Source organism: Zalophus californianus, chromosome 1 (assembly GCF_009762305.2).
Source record: "Zalophus californianus isolate mZalCal1 chromosome 1, mZalCal1.pri.v2, whole genome shotgun sequence".
In the NCBI taxonomy this organism is placed as follows: Eukaryota; Metazoa; Chordata; class Mammalia; order Carnivora; family Otariidae; genus Zalophus; species Zalophus californianus.
In genome coordinates this window covers 213,453,679-213,462,307 of record NC_045595.1, presented here as the reverse complement: position 1 = coordinate 213,462,307, position 8,629 = coordinate 213,453,679, and positions in this window count along the sequence as shown.

The following is an 8,629-nucleotide window of genomic DNA, read 5'->3' as shown; positions in this document are numbered from 1 at the left end:
ACCTCTGCAATGTAGCTAATGAGAAGCCATCATCACCACGAACTCATGCTTTTCTCCAACGGACTTCTGGTCAAAACAAACTCTTCCAACTTCCTCCTTCTTCCCCATAAAACAGAGTTTTTCTCCTTTGTCGGACTAGCCTGTGGTTTTTTCAGTAGCTTGCTTGTTTCCAGTTACAATTCTCTGCTATTCCTGAATAAACCCATTTTACCTGGTAAAAATGGTTTTGGCCCAGTGAGGCGCTCTTATCACATCGTGGCGGGAACCCTCTTGACATCCACATTCTCAGACACCAGCCAACCTTATGAGCATGAGGTTGTAAGGAGAGCAGTCAGGTTTTAGGTCAACTCTTTTCTATAGGTAAGATAGTATTTCCAGAATTACGGGCCAAACGACCGCTGTGGGGCAAGAGCAGCCTCAGACAAGACGTGAAGGATGAGCATGGCTGTGTACCAATAAAACTTTATTTTCAAAACCAGGTGGTATGTGGGGCGCCTGGCTGGCTCAGTCGGAACATTCGACGGTCGATCTTGGGGGCGTGAGTTTGAGCCCCATGTTGGGCATAGAGCTTACTTCAAAACAAAACAAAACCAGGTGACGTTATGGATCTGGCCCACAGCCGGTAGTCTGCCAGTACCGGATGTTGCAAGATGTTCTTACCTTTAGGAAATAACTACAAAGTGGTGATAGTGAAGTGTCAGGATGTCCGGAAGTTAACTCAGTAATCACTCGTAGATAAGCAAATGTGGCAAAATGTTAGCAAAGTTTGACTCAAGTGGCAGGAGCACAAGTGTTGTCCTGTTTTTCCAACTTTCTCTGTGTTTGGAGATTTTCATGACAAAAAGTTGAACATTTTACAAACTGGTTTTCTTTTTAAGATTTTATTTATTTATTTGACAGAGCACAAGCGGGTGGGGGGCAGAGGGAGAGAGAAGCAGACTCCCCACTGAGCAGGGAGCCCAACGCGGGGCTCGATCCCAGGACCCCGGGATCATGACCTGAGCGGAGGGCAGACACTTAACCGACTGAGCCACTCAGGCGCCCCCTAGAAACTCGTTTTAGAATCAGAATGAACTCTTCCACCAACTGTTTAGATGCCATCTATAAAATAGTGACGTGAACAAGACAAGGTCGGGCAATGAAGAGACACACTCGTGCGCTATACAAAGTGCAGCGTGATGGCTGGGAACAGTCCTAAAACAGGAAAAAGAAGATGGAAGACAACCAAGCCTAAGAAAAGAGCAATTTTAAACACATAGTGAATTTGTGACATGAAATTTCACCAAAATAACAAAATGCACCAACATCTACTTTAAAAATAGGCTTTATGGTATAAACAGCTATTGGATGCTGCCAGCTAATGAAAGATTTGCATCATATCCAGTGTACCTAAAAAATAAATGTGCAGGGCGCCTGGGTGACTCAGTCAGTTGGGCGTCTGACTCTTTCGGCTCAGGTCATGATCTCAGGGTTGTGAGATTGAGCCTCCGTGTCAGGCTCCACACTCAGTGGGGAGTCTGCTTGAGATTCTCTCTCTCACTTTGCTCCTTCCCCCATGCTTGCTTGCACTTGCGGGCACACTCTCTCTCTTTTTCCCTCTCAAAATAAATCTTTTTAAAAATAAATAAATGAATAGGGCGCCTGCGTGGCTCAGTCATTCAGCATCTGCCTTCGGCTCAGGTCAGGATCCCGGGGTCCTGGGATCGAGCACAGCATCAGGCTCCCTGCTCAGCGGGAAGCCTCCTTCTCCCTCTCCCTCTCCCCCTGCTTGTGTTCCCTCTCTCGCTGTCAAATAAAATCTTTAAAAAAATGAATGAATGAATGAATGAATGAATGAATGTGCTCTATTCTGAATGTGAAATTATCCCTCTTTAGGAAACTTTTCAAAGTCTGCTGTGCATTGCAGGCAAGAACCAGCAACGGATACTAAAATTAGTGGCAAAAGTATGATAGGAAGTATATTTGCAGAGTCTCAAAGGTACTTATTGGTTACAATAGGGAAGTAGTAACTCTACAGTGGAGAAAACCTGGCAGACACCACTTTATTCAAGATGGAAGTCAGTATTACCTGGGAGAAGACACATGGACACCAGGTACCCTCAATAAGATGCACTGAAAGGACACAGCATCACTGTGGTTAGAAAAACAACAACAACAACCCTCTAAAGGCCTGATAGACAAGGGGAGCCAGTTTAGATTTCTGTCTAAGTCAGCATGACTGTACATAAACTCTGTTTGAACCAAAAGCCTGACTTATGGCCCCGCTACCCACGCATCGTGCACCTGCTTTGTGAATGAGTCAGCTGAAGGAAAACCGTCTAGTCCTTGAGATGCCCGTCAATGCCCCTGGCTCCCCACATTCCTTTACGATAAAACTCAACCTGATCATGAGGAAATAGCCACAAAGAGAATCAGTCCTCAAAAAAGGTGATCTATACTCTTTACAAGGATCAAGATCCTGAAAGACAAAGACTGAGAAACTGACAGCACAGCAGTGTAGCAGGAGCCTGGGCCAGAAAGACGACTTTACCGGGACAATGGTGAATGAGTCAGTGCTGTGGGTCAGTTCATCTGTTGTAAAGCCAGGCTTATTTCCTGCTTCTGAAAACTGCTGTTTCTGCTCATGTACAGTGCCAACATTTAGGGAACGTTTACAGAAACTCTACTATCTTTGGAACCTAAAATTATTTCGGTATAAAAAGTTTTAAGTATTAGAAAAGAAAAAAAAAAAGAAAGTCTAACAGGAATTTGAGGAATGGGTGTCTTTTTCAACTGGTACACACATTACCCCATTGTGTCTGCCCCACAAAGGCGAAGCTGTGTGTGTCTATCCGCCCGCACCCAGGACAGTGTCAGGTGGTGACAGTGTGAAGGACAGTTGTGAACAGCTCACTGGGTACAAATTAGCCACACAAGTATGCCTATTTATTCCACAAATAGTAAGGACCATCATATTTCCATACAATATCATGTAGGCCCACTTCTCACCCTGGTCCTGCCTGTGTTTTGTTTCTGGAAGGCAGAAAAATCCCTGTTTGTGGATCCCGTGTGTTGCTCCCTCCGCAGACTCTAGGGGAGGACCCGTCCTGCCTCCCCCAGGCTCCCGGCGAGCCTTGGCTTGTCATTGCATTGCTGCAGTCTCTGCCTCCCTCATCATGCGGCCTCCTCCCCCGTGCCGCTGTGTCTTCTGGTTTTCTTATAAGCGTACCGGTCATTGGATTTAGGGCCCACCCTGGTCCACTAGTAACCGCTCTTTTTTTTTTTTTTAAAGATTTTATTTATTTATTTGAGAGATAGAATGAGATAGAGAGAGAGAGCATGAGACGGGGGAGGGTCAGAGGGAGAAGCAGACCCCCCGCTGAGCAGGGAGCCCGATGCTGGACTCGATCCCGGGACTCCAGGATCATGACCTGAGCCGAAGGCAGTTGCTTAACCAACCGAGCCGCCCAGGCGCCCCACTAGTAACCTCTCTTAACTAATGACAGTTGCCAAGACCCTATTTCCAAATTCACGTCCCCTTCTCAGGTTCCGGGTACACGTGACTTTCAGGGAGACACTATGGATCCCGCTACAGAAGGGGGAAGGAAGATAAAATCAGTCATAGTACCACCATCTCATGAGACTTTGCACCCGCCTTTAGTAAACCCTAAAACCATGCTGCAAGGGAGGTATGACTTTTGCCATTCTGTAGGTGAGCAAAGAGGCTCAGCAGTTACACTTCTGCCCAGAGCCTGTAAGAGACAAGGCCAAGGATATGCTCAGGCCGACCCACGGTGCCCGGGAGGGTGTGAGAGCCCGCCGTCCTCCCCAGGACTCTGCTCGGGGGCCCGCCCAGGGCCCTCACCCTCCTCACCCAAGCCCCGAGCCGGCCGTCTGTAGACCTTCTCTCCGGACTCAAACGCGTTCACTCACGGAGCGCACGTAGGCTTCTTCCTCATGTTTACGCTCTCAATTTTTCATTATAGAAAATTAGGGAAATAAGAAAAGTTACAGGAAGGAGCCAGACACAGTCTCAGGGTCTGAAGGAACAAGTTGGCACATAGCTGCTCATTCTCTTCTGTGCATACGATTTTTTATTAATTAGACATTAATTTATTAATATAACGTCGTAATTATATTAGTCACACGATATTGACAGTTTTGAAACTGCTATCAGTAACACACCTAGCATTTTCCCATGGTATTATTAACTTCTCAAGAATAAGCAGTATTCCAAAATAAGACAATTCTTTTTTCTAAGAACAAAAAGTTGTTTAAATAAAGCTTTGGAAAAATACAGAAAATCACAGGGAGCAAAGTTATTAAATGCCTACGTCCACCCTCAGAGATGGCTACTGTGAACAGCTCTGTGGCACCTGGGCCCCACCGAGCCGCCGGGGACCCGAGTCTCCAAGGAAAGCCTACAAACTGGCATTTCAACAAGCAGCTGGGGGAGCAGCGGGCAGGGAAATGGGGAAATGCCCTTCTAGAAGCACTTCCCCCCAACAACACGGCCCCTTGTTATGGATGGGGGCTGGGCACAGAGGGGCTTCTAAATTCTGGGATGGAAATTTTTATAAATTTTCTCTCCATCCAAGAATTTTCCCTGATTCCTGGCATTGATTGCTCCAACTGTGGTTTTATTTGTGATTTACAGACGTGTGTGAGAATCAAATATTTATTTAGGGCCTCCTGTGTGACAGATACAACGGTGAAGACCAGACCCGACGCCGCACATCTGGCTGCTGGGGACACCAGCAAGGACACAGGTCGTTAGGAGACGCAGAGAGAACCCCTGGCGTGCCCAGGGCAGGTGCACCAGGCATACCCAGAGAGTCAACTGCCCCCCAACCCGGATCCTGGTCTTCCTTCCCTTTGATTCTGCGGAGGCTTCCTCACTTAGGAAACCCTTGTCCTGCATTAGTTTACAGCAAGGGCCTTTTAAGATTCTGCATCTGTTCGCTCCTTTGACTTGTCCCAATTTCTGCAGTTCGCTCCACCCCTCCAGAGGGGCTCAGGGCTGCCTCGGCCGGTGCTGGCTCCCTTCAAGGGCCCTGGCTCAGATGTAAAGCCATGGTTCACTCAGTCTGCAGCAACCGAAGGTGGCCAGGCCTGACAGGCACCCTAGTGTGGGAGGCAGGACCCTGGTGTGCCCGTGTGGGGCACCTGGTTTTGGGTTTATCTTCACTGTTACTTCCCTTGCTAGTGAAGATGAACTGGTAACCGGTAAATGCTTAGTTGTATAAATGTTCCATCTTTCCTTTTCTTTCTGTTTTCCTTTTTTTTTTTTTTTTTTAAGGGTTTCTTGGGCTAGAATTTAATTAGCAACACATTCTGATGACAATTTTTTGCATGAGGGAACATAAGCACCAACTGATTAGCTCCGGGAGCGGGCGCGTGGATCACCTGCCTAACAGCACAGAGAGGAAAGCAAAGGAGCTGAGCATCTTGCTGAGGAAGAAGGAAGCTTGGGACGCTAAGAAAAAACCCCTTGCCTCCCACGTGCCGGGAAGTCAGAGACTTCACAGATCTCAGGCTGAAGTGACAGCCAAGGCCCTGGAGTGGCTCCAGGAGACATAATATTTGGTCTTTTTCTCTGGCTCCAGCAAGATGAGAACCCGGGGCATCAAGGAATGGGAGATAAATTTTAGCCTCTTCCAGGGCCTTTGGATGGAAAAAGTGATGCTAATTACGGGACAGATTGAAGTTAGTGTACGAATTAGAGGCAGTCGCGGTAATAACACTATCAGCCCGCCCTGGGGCTCGGATGCTGTCCCGAACCTTTCACACTGATTAACTCACTTACTACTTAAACTCAAAACCCTGTGAGATTGCTTCTGAGTATTATCCCCACAGAGGGGGCCAGAGATGTTCGGCAACTGGTCCTATGCCGCACGGCAGGTACGAGGGAGGCCTGCATCTGCCCTCGAGCATTTGGCCTCCAGAGCCTGCTCTCTTTGGCTGCTTGCAAGCATCCGTGCCGACCCAGACCTGCAGCAGTAAGAAAACCCTGGCTTCCGAGGGCAGCACGAGAGACCAACCACGCATAGGGTCGACGGCCAGACCGCGTACGTGGGACCAGAGAACTCTGACCCACAACCTCTATAAGAAGCATCTGGCAACCAGACCGCGGCCACAGGCCTCTGCAGCCCCACCCCTGGACCAGTCAGGAGTCGGCCGTGACTGCCATCTTCTCTTCCCCTCCTAACTCAAGACAGCCAGAGAAAACCGAATACGCCCCTGAAATCAATCCCACAGGATATGCCCAGCTTGTAGTATCCCACCCACAGACTCCACAGAGCACACCTGAGTCTTCCTTTCCTTCCATGACAAGCCGTCCGCCACCCCTGTCTGCTGTGAGTCTCTGCCAACCCCCAGCGCGGGTGGGGGCCCCCTTGCTGCAGCCAGCTCTGAATAAGCGGGCTTTGCTTGCTCTCCTTTGGGTTCGCTTTGCTTATTTCCCCGGGTGTAGCCTCCTATCTGTAAAATGTCAGCACATGAGGAGCGGGGTCCAGCAGGCATCAGACCTGAGGAGGCATCTGTTATAAAATAAAATTCAGGGGCACCTGGGTGGCTCAGTCGTTAAGCGTCTGCCTTCGGCTCAGGTCATGACCCTGGGGTCCTGGGATCGAGCCCCGCATCGGGCTCCCTGCTCCGCGGGAAGCCCGCTTCTCCCTCTCCCGCTCCCCCTGCTGGTGTTCCCTCTCTGGCTTTCTCTCTGTCAAATAAATTTTAAAAATCTTAAAAAAAAAAAAAAAAAAAAGAAAGAAAGACAGAAAGAAAGAAAAGCAAGGATGGTTTCAGGCAAGGTCACCTTCCCTCAGGGGGAGGAGCAGGGGTCTTATCCCCAGATTTCCTCCTCTTCCTTGGGGGGAGGGAGAGGGCCCATGGGACCGGGTACCTCCTTGGTGGCCACCGGAACATTCCTCACTGGCCGGTTAGGACTACATTGCTGGGGGAGGGTGGCACTAGGGAAGGGTGTGGTTAGGTTAGGGATGAAGTCCTGGCTTGGCGACTTGGCCTAAGTGGCTCTGTTCTGGGCCTGTTGGTTTTCTTTTTAACACATTGCAAGATGGAGCTAAACCCTCTGGGATGGGCGGAGGCATGAGAGGAGGGAGAGATGGGCAAAGCCCACTGAGCTGCAGGACATGACAAGACCAGAGAATTGCCTTCCTTTCCTCATCTTGACAATTATTTTCTGATGCTTTGTTTTCCACATAGAGGAGTTTTCCATTTTTATGGAGTCAAATCCAACTCACTCACACATTCACGCAGTTGTGAATGGGTTGTGGGGTTTCCCCTTCCCAACTCCCCACGGCTCAGCCACCCCTGACCTCCCCCACCCTTCCTGAACTTACAAACCAGGCTTTGCCCCTGGCAGGTACCAGAAAGCCTCGTCTCCCCACACATCTGCTCGCTGAGGCTCTGTGTTGGGCCCACCAGCAGATAAAGGTGGGCCTGCTCCTGCAGAGTCAGCACCCAGTGAGAGGGGAGGCCAGCGTCAACTGATGGGTGGGTCGCCGGCGGCAGGGGCCTGGACCTTTCTAAAAGACCAGTCCTGTCCAGACAGCTCCTAAGCATGGGCCTTACCCCTGCCCTGAATAAAGTGCGGGACCCTTCCCTGGGTGGTGGAATCTGTCTAATCCTAACCGAAATCCTGCCCTAACCTAGCCCTTCCCAGATGGCCTCGCTCTGACCACACCTCCCCCAGCCGGGCCAAAGCCTTGGGAGCCATTTCCTCCCCACGCCCGGGGCAGTTTCGTGTCTCCTCTGTTCACACAGGCCCACCCTCCACCGTCCCTCTGGGTCACATGCTGGTGACTGACCTCCACAGTGACTGGCACAAGTGGGGTGTTGGGCCAGGCCTTGCAGATGAGCGACGCAGGGTGGTTGAATGCATAGGGGGGGTGAGGCGGGGCAGGGCCTGATCCTGGCCTCTGGGATGCCACGACAGCCTCCTGCCCCTGTGCCCAGCTCCTCCAGGTCCTGGCTGGGCACAGGCCCCTCTCCCCTGCCCTCGGGCAGCTCTTATCTCAGGTCCTGCTCACCACTTGCCTGTGGCCCGCCCCCTACCCCACCCCAACGCTGCGTCCAGCCCTGCACAGGATGAGACTCCAAGACCGTCCCCTGAACAACCCACCCCCACCCCCACCCCCACCTGGGGCCTGACCCCAACTGTTCCCTGCAGTGGGGACACTCCGCCCCGACCGGCCAGAGAAAGACGAAACCAAAGCCACAGTGCGGGGACGCCCCTACAGCACGCGACCACCGGTCCCCACACGGTGCGAGCGGTGAGGGCCCCAGGTGCTTGCCGGCCCCCTGCGCGCCCAGTGGAGAGGACTGCGACCGTCCTCCGCCCGGGCCCCGCCCCGCCCGCCCTCGGCCCCGCCCCGCCCGCCCTCGGCCCCGCCCCGCCCGCCCTCGGCCCCGCCCCGCCCGCCCTCGGCCCCGCCCCGCCCGCCCTCGGCCCCGCCCCGCCCGCCCTCGGCCCCGCCCCCGCCCCGGGCCCCGCCCCGCCCGCCCTCGGCCCCCGGCCCCGCCCGCCCTCGGCCCGGCCCCCGGCCCGGCCCCCGGCCCGGCCCCGCCCTCGGCCCGGCCCCCGGTCCGGCCCCGCCCTCGGCCCCGCCCCCGAGCCACGTGACCGCCGCCA